This window comes from Sapajus apella, unplaced genomic scaffold, assembly GCF_009761245.1.
Source record: "Sapajus apella isolate SASKATOON/1434 unplaced genomic scaffold, GSC_monkey_1.0 scaffold8, whole genome shotgun sequence".
Lineage (NCBI taxonomy): Eukaryota > Metazoa > Chordata > Mammalia > Primates > Cebidae > Sapajus > Sapajus apella.
Window position 1 is genome coordinate 32,518,341 of NW_022436948.1, and position 15,075 is coordinate 32,533,415.

Below are 15,075 nucleotides of genomic sequence, written 5' to 3' on the forward strand. Positions count from 1 at the left end.
GGCTATCTTAACGAAAGGGCTCTGGAAAAGCATGTCAAGCCACCACCTCACCATTTGGTGCCCTGAATCAGTCCTTAATCACAAATCATGGAATAAAAGAGTTCATGTATATTCTTACATGCTTGGGTCGCTAGCAATTACTATCAGCATAGGTTATAATTCCATGGCAGCATTCAATAAGGAAAAAAAAGAATAAAACCCATTTTTGTTCTGAGTTGTGGATGCTAACCAGTCAACCATACTGGCCAAATCCCAACTCTCAAATCGCTTTGTAATATATACTATTCACCCAGCCTGGAGTCTGCAATGACAGCTATTCATGTGTCCCAAGCTGATCAAATGCAGACCATAGTGATGGTTCAGCACGACTTGCCCTTATTGAACGAACAGAAAATGCTTCCTTCTCCATCTGGTGAACAAACTCTGCTGCTTCTTTTAGACTTTTAATGGAGTGTCCTCTAAATGGCACATCAGAGAAAAACATTTTGATCTGAAGAACATGTATAGAAGGCAGCTACTTGTTCGGCACTAACCCTGGCCTTTTGGGATATGTGAAGTCTTGGTTCTGAATAATGGGGTATGAGGGGGGAAAAGCTTTTACTGCTATTCTAAACACCCCTTAGCCTCCTTTGACTCAAAGCCGCTAATTATGCCAGGCAGGCTGAATGATGAGTAGTGGTTTTGTGATCCCGACTATTGTTCAGTAGAGCTGAGATCACCAATGCATTTTACTAGGTATAGAGAATTTGAAGGGAAAAGTCTGAGTACTTATTATCTCTTTGTTTTCTTAAACACTGCCTATTTACAAACTTTTCACTAGTGAGTAAAAACATTTACTGGCAATAAAACACAGCAGTGTTTCTGAATGTTAACCTCTCCCCCCAAAACATGACGAAGTACTCTAAGTTTCTGGAAGGAAAAAAACTGCTTTTTTTGTGCCACAAACACAGAGTGAGGTGATGGAAAGGAAAGAGAAACGCATCAAAAAGAAAGAAAGAAAAGAAAAGAAGAGTAAGATATTTAGAAATAGTTTTATTTTTTTGTGCTACCTAACCTATAAAATTAAGAAACTATACGTTGCCTTTACAAAACCACAATAAAGCAAATAAAAAACAACGTAAAGTATCACAACACACAACAGCTGGGGTGTGGGGCAGGGAGACTTTTAAGCCTCAAGTAATTATATTGGCAATAAAATACAGGGCATAAGAATGAAGAAGAATGCAGCCAAGCAATAAACCCTGTGCTTTCTAAGGGAGACTAGCCATCCTTCCTTTAGGCAGATGTTTATTTGCTAAGAAGTGAGGTGGGATACTGTGAAAACATTTATAGTTTTAAAACATTTTAATTATCTCTAGTCCTTGCCTTCATAAAGGTCCTTGAGGCAAAAGCCATGTGGTGTGGGGGAGGTGGAGATGGTGAGTGGGTAGTAAAAAAATAGAAAGAATGAATAAGACCTAGTATTTCATAGCACAACAGGGCGACTATAGTCAATAATAATTTAATTGTGCATTTCAAAAGAACTAAAAGAGTATAATTGGATTATCTGTAATACAAAGGAGAAATGTATGAGGTGATGGATATCCCCATTTACCCTGATGTGATTATTACACATTGCATGTCTGCATCAAAATATCTCATATACCCCATCAATACATACACCTACCATGTACCCACCAAAATAAAATATAATGATATTATTTAAAGTTGTTAAATAATTAGAAGTGTACCCAAATATAAATAATAAATAACTGATGAACAAGATAAAAAGTGAAACCACATCTATTTTCTACACATGCTGTATATTCTCTTAATAACTTTTGGTGAGTAAATAGATATTGCAATGTCTTCTTTAGCATCATGGATATTAAAATAAATCTTGGGAAAAAGCTGTGATCATGTAAACAACCTAACTATCCAAATGTCATTTTCACTTGAGAGTGGACTTTTACATCTTGTTGTCTATTTTTCTCTCATTCTTTTACAACTTAATTCTGAGTTCCCATTATGTCAGCGTTTTCATCACAATTAAACAGAGCTAAGAACTAAAACGCAACTTTTTACAGAGAAATAGGTTTATCTCACAAAATTACCAGACTTCTCTATCTGGTGCAATTTTAGGGCGGGTTTCAATTAGCAAAAATTGAAATTTAAAGAGCCATGAAGATGGAAAAAGAAGAACACCTTCCCTAACTTACATAACATAATTCTCAAATCTCTATTATTTTTGTGGTCTAACATTTCCCTTATAAGGCACACTACATTACTTTTATCTCCAGAGACCTTTTAACCCCACCTGCTGGAAGCATGAAACATAACTGGGTCCAAGGTAATCACTGACACATTTCAGGAAGAAAAAATATTTACACAAGTTAGATTTTAAAATGAACTGTTTTAAGCTACCCTTTGGCGCATTATTTCTGCCACTGAAGTAATTCACAACTCTAAAACTCTGTTTCATAACTGTTACAAGGTTTATTCTCTTTTATTTCTTTTAAAAATTTGAAATGGGCTGTTACATTGCATCAAAATTGCCCAGCAATTATTTTGCAAACAAAATAAGGGAAATATATAATAGTTGGATACTAGCCAAATTATGATCCTTAGGAAAGACGCTGGTATGGAAAGATCAGATATCATACACCTTGACTTATGAGGAATGTGATATACATTGTCCATCATATACCAAAAAAAGACGCTAGGATAAGAGCTTTGAAAGTAAGATATCAGTTGATCCTTCAGAAGTAAAAACTAGAAGAGAGAGGCAGGAAGATGTAGGGAGAATAGAGGAATAGGGAGAGATTTGTTGACGGATATAAAATTACAGCTAGATAGGAGGAGCAAGGAGCAGGAGGAATAAGGCATTCTATACCACTGTAAAGTAAGCTCTAGTGTTCTATAACACTGTGAAATGAGTATAATGATGATATATAGTTTCAATGGCTAGAAGGAGGATATTGAAGGTTCCCAACACAAAGAAATAAGAAATGTTTGAGATGATGGATATGCTCACCGACCATTATACATATTAAAGCATCACTATGTACCAGATGAATATATACAATTATTCTGTTTATTTAAAAAATATAATTTAAAGATTAAAAAAAAAATTAAGGCCAGGCACAAAGGCTCACACGGGTAATCCTAGCACTTTGGGAGGCCAAAGCCAGCGGGACATTTGAGGTTAGGAGTTTGAGACCAGCCTGGCCAACACAGCAAAACCTCTCTACTAAAAACACAAAAATTCACTGGGCATGGTGGTGCAAGCCTGTAGTCCTAGCTACTCAGGAGGCTGAACGTGGGAGGATCGCCTGGAGCCAGGAGGTGGAGGTTGCAGTGAGCTGAGATTGCACGACTGCACTCCAGCCTGGGTGGCGGCGTGAGACCCTGTCTGAAAAGAATAATAATAAATAAAAGTAAGAAACTAACTACTTTTAATGGAGGAATACAGCTTTCTTTGTTTAGGATATAACATTGAGTTTTCTCAGGGGGAATGAAAGCAAAACACAGCTACCTAAAATTTTCCTTGTTCTATAAATTGGCATTGTTGATTATTCACTAATTTACTTTAAAAAAACCTACATACCATTGAAAAAAGATACTTTCATTTGACAGAAACATTTTTAGATTTAATATAGAAATTAAGTTATTGTTCCTCTGGACTGTTTAAATATAATTGATATAATAAATAATTGAGTGGAAGCCTTAAAAAGTTCATAGAAGCCAAAATAAAGTCCATAGTGGGTATAAAAATAAAGTATTTGCCTTTTGATTAAATAATTGTACACCTTAGAGGTGTTTAATGATAGCAAGAGCCACTGCAGGATAAAAGAAAGAAAGGAGAAATTATCTGCCAACGTTAGATTTCTCTTTTAAACTAACTAGAATTTTAAATTTTTTCCTAAGAAAATATTTAATACACTAGAATATTTTTTCTAATGTACTAGATTTTCTCCCCCTTGGTGCTCTTTCAATCATTGTTGATTGGTAATATGCCATTTTGGTTACACTGAATGTGTAAGAATAAATGAATAAACCATTTTTTGGCTAATATTCCACAATTTTAAATTACAAATTTCCTCCAGCATTTAAAAAGGAGAGCAGTGGAAAGTCCTTGCCAAAATTTGCCACCCCCTGCAAGTACATATTTCAATGAATCCAAGACAGGTTTCTGGCAATCAAGTCAGTTTTCCTTGTTAGCTAATTATAAACAAGTAAAAGTGAAGACAAGTTGGATACATTACCATAATATATAACTAATAACAAAGTAATAAGATTGTATTTATATTTTCATTATATACTTATTAAATGGTTATTATTTACAAGTATTGTCCTCGGCACAGGAGAAATCATAAAGAAAAAATTTAAGCATCTTCCGTCCTCTTCCAAATCTACCTTTAGTTTTCTCTAAAGAGAGAAAGGTATTTATATTCCTTCTCAAATCTCCAAATCAGTTCTTCACCTTTAGTTAGGCTTTATTAAAAATTAAAGCACATATTCTATACATAAAACTAAAAAAAAAAAAAAAAACTACATACTGGGCTATTTTCAGTAACTAGTACTCATGGAGGTCCCATCAATAGTTGCTGAATAAGTGAAACGAACAGCAAAATAAATTAATTCTGGATTTAGGTATTTATAAATGAAACTTAGCAAGCAAAATTGATAAAATAAAATGGCAAATATAAGCTATTACACATACAGTTAAAATATGTATAAATTGTCTTTGTAATAGGAATCAGTCTTTGTTCCATATAAGGGTCTAATAAATCACTGTGAAACTATTAGCAGTGTATTCCAACCAACTGTGTTAATTAGTGCATGTAATAACAACCTACATTAAAAAATCTAAATATAAATCATATATGGATAGGATTAGCAATTGATTAAGGAGGCAGATCAGGCACACACAATGCCTCCTCTATTTCTGAAGAACACACTGAAATAAATGTGCAGAAGTACTAAAGGTAAGTCCTGAGATGGAAAAACAATTGAGGATAATTGAGGTAGGAAGACGGGTACCACCAACGAACAAGAGATATTAATACATTTTTGGTAGAAGGAGAGAGTGGGGATGTGTTCAGGAATTAAATAGAGCTGCAGATCAGAATCTGCTGTAAAAAAGCTCTGGAAAATGTGGAAGTGTGCTGAAGTAGCTCTGGAAACCAAGATCCAAAGTCAGCAGGAACTTTGGAAAATGGATGTGAAAAGGGAACTGAAGAGAAAGAGATTAATTGAAGGTCTGTATAAGGACAAATCTTTCCCTTGTCATCCCCTCCCAAAATGCAGGCAAAAATCAGGCAGCTGGCATTCACCTCTAGCAAAAACAGGTGACCCCTTCCCAGTAAAACTGAATAAACTGCCAGGTGAAACCTGGCATAATGCTCACTATTTGATTTGAGTGATCCTGTAGCCTGACAACTGGCTTCCTGGCTTCCTTGCTGATCCCAGTAAAGCAAAAGTCTCACATTTTCTTACCTCACACAGAAGTCTAAGTGATAATTCCACATGGGAACTAGTTGTAACACAAAAACAGAGGACTTTTATTAACTATACAGTTACTTATTCCATAGGAAGGATTATCAGACATATGAGAAAAAGCAGCAGGACGAGAAGGAAGAGCCAACATTAAGAAACTAAACATTGACACGAGAGGAAATGGAGCTAACTCAGGCATCATAAACTCAGAAATATTAAGGAAGATATTCTATCTACAAAACAAAAACAAAATGCCATGAAAAGTGAATCATCAGAGAACTAGCACATACTTGTAGAACTTCAAAGTATGACTAAATTTTAAATCATGGCTAAAATGAATACTGTGCCACAGGCCTACAAACAAATTAGTCCAGATAATAATGCAATGATAGAGTGCTCAAGGATAGTAATTTCTACTAATAAGTGTAAGACTGAATAAAATTATTTTACAAAGAACATGGTGGGCATACACCTTCCTAATGGATCTCATATTGCTCAGGTATTCACAGTTACCCAATGTGTTTCAGGTGAAGGTGATCCCAACTCTGGTGCAGGTATCATCTGGCTAAGCTAATCTCCACATGTCATTTCCTTGGTACATTTATTGGTCCAAGGGTAGTATTTATCTGAAGATGGCTCAAGCAGACTGATGGGAAGGGCTTACATTGTTAAGCTGGAGGAGAGGTTTCCTCTATTGCCGAAAGTGAAAAAGGAATCCAGAGTCACCACCAGCAACAATCTCGCCTAAACAAGGCAAAGTAGTCCTAAGTAGAAGTGGACCCTGTAAATGGCAGGAAATACACAGAGCTTGATGACATTTGTGAGCAGTGTGTGTCACATGGGTTATTACTTGTATAACATACACATTGAGTCAAGGTATGCTGTGGCTTGCTAGTAAAAGCTACACAACCCCAAAACCACTTTTTAAACAGAATACAAATACCCTTGGAGTTGTGGCCTGGGTCAACTTCGTCTAAGGCATTTCATGTCAAGAACAGGACAAGTTTAAAAACAAAAAGTCTAGAAGCACAATATTATCATGAACTGTTTCACACTAGAAGACAACCAATAAGTTCAAGCATGTCTATATATATCTAGTGTTTTCTAGAGCATCAAAACCCGTGTTCAAGGAAAGCTCTGAAATGGATCACATTCTTCTACTTACCAGAAGCTGAAGCAGCAATAAGGACGAAAGAACACGCCAAGATTTTCATTGGAGATGAGAGTACATATATATAGTTGGCCATGGAATGGCAGAAAAGCTGGACAATATTTTATCTAAGTATTTCACAACACTGAGCTAACACTTTCTCAATTCTCCTCTCATAATCCCACCATGACAGAACCCAACTCAATTCTAAATCATCAAAGGAAATCAACTCTGAACACAAGAGGACTGCATTCAAGCCAAATATTGTGAAATTAGTTCACATTCTTCAGTCAGACATGTTCTTGAATCAGACATGTGTGGGTAAATGTATATGATAAAAAGATTAATTTTAACAACAAGATGCTCAAGGGTGCATGCACAAGCACACACACACGCACACACACATACATGCATACTTTCAAAATGTTTCTTTAAAAATCCTACTTAACAAGCATACCCAAATCCTAAGTCAATTGCATTGTAAAGAGACCTTATTTTCCCCCTCATAGTTGTAAATTCCTTGAATTTGAGTCAAATTTAGGCAGCAATAACAAGGCCTAAAACCCTGCATTTACTCACTTCTTTATTTATGTGGAGGCAAGGGTGCAATGCACTTATATATGTAGTTGAACCCAGTCAAATCAGTTCTTAGACTTATCAGGGCATGACGCTGTTGACACAAGGCTAAGTGAAAAGCCTTGACCTTTGCATTTCCACCATGACCTCAGGGACTAGACCTTGTCATCTCACCACAGCCTTTACAACGTGAATCACACCAGATCAGGCGGCTGTGTTTTTTGAAGGATTCACTGTCCCAAATGAAAACTATTTGCTTTGCTCATAATCATTAATTCCTATGAGGCTTTTGTTTTGTTTTGCTATTTGTTTTCCAGGGCCTCCAAAGTGAAATCTATTCTACTTCTGTAAAAACAAGATGTTCCCTAACTTCTTTAAAGTTTGCATCAAAATCTGTTAAGCCAAAATGTTTTTTTCCCACAAAATCCTGTCATATTTTGACAGAAATTCAAATCAAAGCAAAAGTTGTGTGTAAAAAGGGTGTTAAATATTAAAAGAGAAGAAAGAGAATGGTTATTTTACTACATACCAGCTTTCGTTTTAATGACTAGAATGTCATAGTTTCCAGCACTTACAAGAAGTTTCTCATGAGAGGCCTCAACTAATCTAGTCATTTCAGCAAAATTGATCTACATAGGCATTAGACCTTACTTCTCATCTGCCTTTAAGATCAATGTAGATACTGAACAGAGTTTTAAAAGGAAGCTTTCGCATTTTAATTCCATTGCTGGAAGGCCACAGGTAAACTTATGCCCTCAAACTCCATTCCTTGACTGATATCCAGGCTCCAAGATTTGAATTCAACCAGTGAAAAGGAAAGGGCTGTATCAGATTACCCCAAGTATTTACTCAGATAAATGGTGAGGATGGAAGCATTCGGAGGGAAGCTGGATCTACCAAAAACAATAGAGAGAAAAGGGCAATTTTCCCCTCTGTGTGCTAGCATATTTTATGGAGGTAAACCGCCTGCTTTATGTAAAAGATAGCAAATCTGTTGATGCCATTTGTTAGGATAGCCTTATCTTAACAAAGTGCATCACATTCAGAGTCTAAAGTTTCTAAACCTCAGCAATGTGAAACAGGACTTTTAAAAGAACTTTCAATTGGAAATACCGAGTAAATGGGTTCACACAGCATGTATTTTATTGTAGACCAACCTAATTTTCACATTTTCCTCTCTATAACAAGTGAGCCATTTGTTCTCTGTACTCATAATGGAAAGAAAACAAGAGTTTCTTTGTTTGTGTACATTAACTCAATGCTGTAAAAGTCATGCAGCCAAGCTTCACTATACTTTCACCTTTAAACCTTAACCTGACTTGTAACAATATTTGTAGCCTCTAAAATTACACTGGTTGAACCCAGACGGAGTTAATCACCCTTCACTGTCTCAGTGAAAAGTATAATGACCTACCATTTAATGGAAGGCCATTAAAATGCTAGAAGGGGCAAGAATTCACATCGTGTGTTTATACATACCTCACAGACATGAATCCATACATTCAGCCTACCAGAACGGTTTTCATATGGCACTTGCTTAGAGAACCAGATGGAAACTCATGGCTGCTGTACACTCGAAGCCAGAAGTGTCTATTCTGCTGTCTTCTGCAGTATACCTTATACTTTTAACACTGACATAAATTAATTCTAAGCAATTCCATCTGTAACTGAACAAAGAATCATCCAAATCAAAGTTGGGTAATTAATGATATTGTTTTCTTTCCCTAACTACCGTTGCTTCCTACCACACAGGGCACATTCATCACCAAGAGCCTTGATTTCTACGTGCAAAGTATGTCCCAAATCCTGCCCTCAGGACTGCTACGTTGCACAAAGCCAAAGGGTGGTATCTTATCGCTCGTGGTGGCTAGGCTTGCTCCAGAGGGTGGTTAATGACACCAGCAAGCATGATGAACCTGAAACTAAGCAACATAGAGGCCTGCACTGCCTCCACCCACCCTCCTGGAACCACCTCAGACAGAGATATCATCAAACCCTTCTAAAGTGATTTCTTAAATTTTTTCCCTGTCTACACTCTTGTCTCTACAGCCTGCCAATTGGGAGCACGTTGGGTAATCTTTTCCCTTTTTAAAGTAAATCGTGGCTCACGCCTATAATCCCAGCACTTTGGGAGGCCAAGGAGGGTGGATCACAAGGTTAGGAGATGGAGACCATTCTGGCCAACATGGTAAAACCCTGTCTCTACTAAAAATACAAAAATTAGCTGGGCGTGGTGGCGTCCACCTGTAATCCCAGCTACTTGTGAGGCTGAGGCAGGAGAATTGCTTGAACCTGGGAGGTGAAGGCTGCAGTGAGCAGAGATCACGCCACCACTGCACTCCAGCCTGGCAACAGAGTGAAACTCCATCTCAAGAAAAAAAGGAAAAAAAAAAAAAAAAAAGTTATTCATGTGACTCTTCTGCTAAATACCATCTTAATTCACTTTTAACTTCTTTAAAAAGTCCAGGTCTGGAGACAACGGCTCATGATTGTAATCCCAATGCGTTGGGAGCCGGAGGCCAGAGGACCACATGAGCCCAGGACATCAAGGCTACAGTGAACTATGATGGTGCCACTATACTCCAGCCAGGGTATCAAAGTGAGACTTTGTCTCCAAAAAAAATTAAATTAAATTAAATTAAAAAGTAATAAAAAGTCCTTACTAGTCCCTTCAATCCCCTAAATTAGAGAATAAAAAGTGTGTACCTATAGGATCAGGTAGTTAAGTAAGAGCTACACAGGTCAGACATTCAGATATGGGCAAACACAATATAAGTGAAGGGTACTAATAAGCCAAGGAACGTAGGAGCTGCCTAAAGGGGCAGCTCCAGTCCAGCTCCACATGAAAGATTCCACATGGGAGGGAGAATCTGAAGTCATCAGACCATCTAGATTTTTCAGAGAAGCTGGAAATCTGGATTTTTATGAAAAATCTCAATTTTTATATGTTATCCCATTTTTAAAAAACAACATGAAATAAACCAAATACCTCTGCCAACTGTATATAAGACTGTTGGGTGATAACTTCTCAAAACAATCTCCCAGGTCAGGCATGGCAGTTCATGCCTATAATCCCAGTACTTTGGGAAGCTGAGACAGAGCTGCTTCAGGCTAGGAGTCCAAGACAATCCTAGCCAATACAGTGAAACCCCATCTCTATTAAAAAAAAAAAAAAAGAAATAAAAAAAACTCCCCCTTTATCTCTATCCTTGGACAATCTACCTCTTCTCTTTCTCTAATTTATCGAACTTTTCCTACTTCAGAACCTTTGTACTTACTTTACCCACGAATTTTTGCACTTATTCTTTCTAATGGTGGCCTCTCTCTGCAAGTCACTGCAACATCACCCTATTTCCTATTGATTTTCTTATAGCTTCTCATCCTCATGGAAGATTTGACCAATTCACACTGGTAAATTTAGTCTTCAAGGGATGGCTTAATTGACATATTAACAAAACCCACTTTCAATAAAAATCAATGCAGAATATATTTAACCGACTGAACAAGATATATACAAGCATACAAACACACACATACACAAAGCTTTTGAGCTTCAGGCTAACAGGCTATTTGTTAAACATCCACAAGAAATTGTTACGAATATAGGTTATATGTACACAGATACAAACACATGTGTGTATGCACATAAGTATACATATTTATATGTGTATGATTTATGTAGAGGTGGGTTAATATATAAGTAGGTATTAACCTACATCAACGTCATTCTGCCAGATGGATTCTTTTTGAGTAGTATCTTCATGTAGATATAAGACAGTGGTTCTCAACTTTTGTTCCACAGAAGACCTGGCAACATCTGGACATTTCTGCCAGTCACAAATGGGGGATGCTATCTACCCGTATCTATTGAGACAGGCCAAGGAAGGCTGCTAAACATCCTACAATGCACAGGACAGCCTTTACAACAAAGAATTATCTAGCCCAAAATGTCATTAGTGCCAGGCTTGACAAATCCAGATATAGTTTTCTCCTTCCTTCACTCTATCTTTGCCAAAAGAAGTAAAAAGCATCCCACATTTTTGGTTTTTAGGTGGTATGGAATAATTTCAAATGTTCCTCAACACCGCTGTGAAATACATGTTTTTACATATATAAAAAAAAAAGTATTGATTGTTTCTCTGACCAGTAGCATATAGGTTCCATGAGAGACCAGGAAAAATGTGGGTTGTTTGGTTTGGTATTCACCTAGTAGAGTGGTGATCCATTCTAAGCCTTCAAGAAATGAACAAATCATTCTAATAGCAGAATTCACTATTTTATGCTTCACATTGTCCATGTCATTAAATGTTTGTTCAATTAATGAAGCACTCAGATTGAAGTCGGAGACACTGTATTGGGTTCTAGACACACAGATATTAGGAAGAAATCCACCATACCCTCAAATTATTTAAAATGTCGAATGGAAGCAAGCAAACATAAAATACAACACAATGTAATTGATACATTCTTACAGTAAAGGTATGTACAGAACACCAACTCACCTACACTTGAAGAATTGGGAATTGGGGAGGGGGGATAAAAGTAAAAAACAGCCTCCTGAAGTGATGCTTGACCTGCCTTATGTGTGCTGAGTGCTAATTAGACAGAGGGGTAAGAGGAATAGCATTTCAAAAGATGAGATCTGAGGTCAAGAGATCAAGACCATCCTGGCCAACATAGTGAAACTCCATCTCTACCAAAAATATAAAAATTAGTTGAGCATGGTGGCACGTGCCTGTAGTCTCAGCTACTCAGGAGGCTGAGGCAGGAGAATAGCTTGAACCTGCAGAGGTTGCAGTCAGCTGAGATTGATACACTGTACTCCAGCCTGGTGACAGAGCAAGACTCTGTTTCAGAAAAAAAAAAAAAAAATGAAATCTGACAAGTGGCATAGTGCAAGCAGTTTAGCATTTGTGGGGAAACAGAAGGTTTCTCTTTGGAAATGAGAAGAGTAACACATGAAGACCTTAATGTGTAAACCTCAATGAATTTCTGTCTTAGTATATATTGGACCAGACTTCATTATTTTCTTCCTCCTCTGAGATTCAGTGAATCTCTAATTTTATTCCAGATAATGTTACATAGTGATTACTCAGTAAATATTTGTGGAATTAAATTGTAACTTGTGCCTACTCTATACCCCATGGTTTTTCTAAATTAACAGTGTATATTGTGATTGCAATGTATTTATCAAAGAGTAAACTTGTTCAAAATTGAAGTGAATGCAGCTAAAACGACTCAGAAATAACCATTTCCTTTAATTTTCTGTTCTTTAATAATATATACCTCTAATCTTAAGTACCAGCTTACATTATTTTAGTGTAAATAATAATAATAATAACAATGGCAAAAGCAGGCAGGAAGAACTACTGTTTTCCTTCCTGCTTTTAGTTTTAAAATAAAAACTTAGTTTTATTTTAGGCCCTGTTCTGTCTCTACCTGCCTGCTCTCAAGCCTCTCAAGAGAGAAACTTGCCTTACCACTTATACTCAGATTTCTCCTAAAGCTCTAAATTAGATTATTCTATAAATATTTCGTAGCATTTAGACATTGCATTTCATGTATTGTAAAGGCTTACGTGGACAACCCACTGGCATCGCAAAGTCAATCCAAGTACAATTCACAGTGTTTCTTCTATACATATTGCTCTTCCCTTACTACTTAAGTCCTTGTTGCCCATGTTAGTCTATTTTCCTGACAGTCACCTGAAATCCCTTCCTGCTGCATATATTCCATCAGTTCTATCTCTTTATTCTACTATCCAAAAACTGTTTATCTTTCTTCTTTGCTTCACTTTCACTAACAATGCCTTTACTCATCATCTCTCCCCTTTATTAGCTTAATATCCTAATCTGACTTCCATGCCACTGGTTGAGAGATCTTTCTATCCCACCCTATTTTGGATAGGCACTTACCTACCTAAAACACATTTAATGGTTTCCTTTGTCACAGTTAAAGGCAGTCTATTTAACACAGAATAAGAATATCTTCCTATTCTGAGACATACAAGAGGCCAGGAAAAAGATGAAAAAAATGCTTCACTTCACTAATCTTCAGAGAAATGCAAACCAAAACCACAGTCCATACCATCTCACACCACTTAGAATGGCTATTACTAAAAAGTCAAAAATAACAGATGTTGGCAAGGCTGTGGAGAAAAGGGAACACTTAATTTACACTGTTGGTGGGAATGTAAATTAGTTCAGATACTGTAAAAATTAAAAAAGTGGAGATTTTTTTAAGAACGTAAAACTGAACTACTATTAAACCCCCAAATCCCATTAACAAAAATAAAATAAATCGACCTGTAAAAAAGACAAATGCACTTACATGTTCATCACAATACTATTCGCAATAGCAAAGACATGGAATCAACCTAGGTGTCCATCAACAGTAGAATGGATTAATAAAAAGCACCATGGAATACTATGCAGCCATAAAAAAGCATGAAATCATGTTCTTTGCAGTAACATGGGTGTAGCTGAAAGCCATTATCCTAAGCAAATTTACACAGGAACAGAAAACCAAATATCACATGTTATCAATAAATGGGAGCTAAATTATGTCCAATTTATGGACATAAATATGGGAACAATAGACATTGGTGACTATCAGAGCAGAGAGGAAGGGAAAGGAGCAAGGGTAGAAAAACTAACTTTTGGGTACTATGCTAAGTACCTGGCTGACTAGATCATTCTTACTCCAAACCTCTGCCTCATGCAACATACCTTTGTAAAAAACTTGCAGATGTACCCCTGAATCTAAAATAAAAGTTGAAAAGAAATGAGAAAATCTTCATATTCTGACCATAGGTTTATCTTTACAGGCACCTGATATGAAAATAATTCTAAATTATTGCTGGTTTATTCAGTATAGATACAACATGATTTTTCTTCACTCTGCCTATATGTTTTACTTCTCCTTAGTCTGATGGGCAATCAAGCAAAACAGATAGAATATTCATTAACATTTAGTTCAAATTTTCTTTAAATACTCCTTGACCCTTATGTCAAGTACATTTTCCCGTCTTGCACTTCTATCATCATATGTGTGTGTTCACCATATTCTAATTATTCATATGCCTTCCTCAATTATTAGACAATGTGAACTGTATTAGTCCATTCACATGCTGTTACGCAGACATGTGAGACTGGGTAATTTACAAAGGAAAGAGGTTTAATGGAATCATAGTTCAGCATGGCTGAGGTGGCCTCTGGAAACTTACAACCATGGTGGAAGGGGACACAAACATGTCATTCTACACGTGGAAGCAGCAAGGAAAAGTGCAGAGCAAAAGGGGAAAAGCTCCTTATAAAACCATTAGATATCTTTGATGGGGTTGTTTTTTTTTTCTTGTAAATTTGTTAAGATTCCTTGTAGATTCTGGATGTTAGACGTTTGTCAGACACATAGATTGCAAAAATATTTTCCCATTTTGTAGGCTGCCTGTTCACTCTAATGATAGTTTATTTTGCTGAACAGAAGCTCTTTAGTTTAATTAGGTCCCATTTATCAAACAACTCCATCAAAAAATGGGCAAAGGATAGAAACAGATGCTTTTTAAAAGAAGACATTTATGTGACAAACATATGAAAAAAAAGTTCATCATCACTGGTCACTAGAGAAATGCAAATCAAAACCACAATGAGATACCATCTCATGCCAGTTAGAATGATAATCATTAAAAAGTCTGGAAACAACAGATGCTGGTGAGGATGTAGAGAAATAGGAACGCTTTTATACTGTTGGTGGGAGTGTAAATTGGTTCAACCATTGTGGAAGACATTGTGGTGATTCCTCAAGGATCTAGGACCAGAAATACCATTTGACCCCGCAATTCCATAACTGGGTGTATACTCAAAGGATTATAA

The 15,075-nt window shown here is 36.6% G+C and overlaps 1 protein-coding gene across 12 annotated transcripts in view; it reads right to left on the bottom strand.

Annotated features, from left to right (window-relative positions):
• Positions 1-15,075, bottom strand: part of ROBO1 (roundabout guidance receptor 1) — a 1,106,753-nt gene that overhangs the window by 384,364 nt on the left and 707,314 nt on the right. The gene's annotated exons all lie outside the window — the stretch shown is intronic.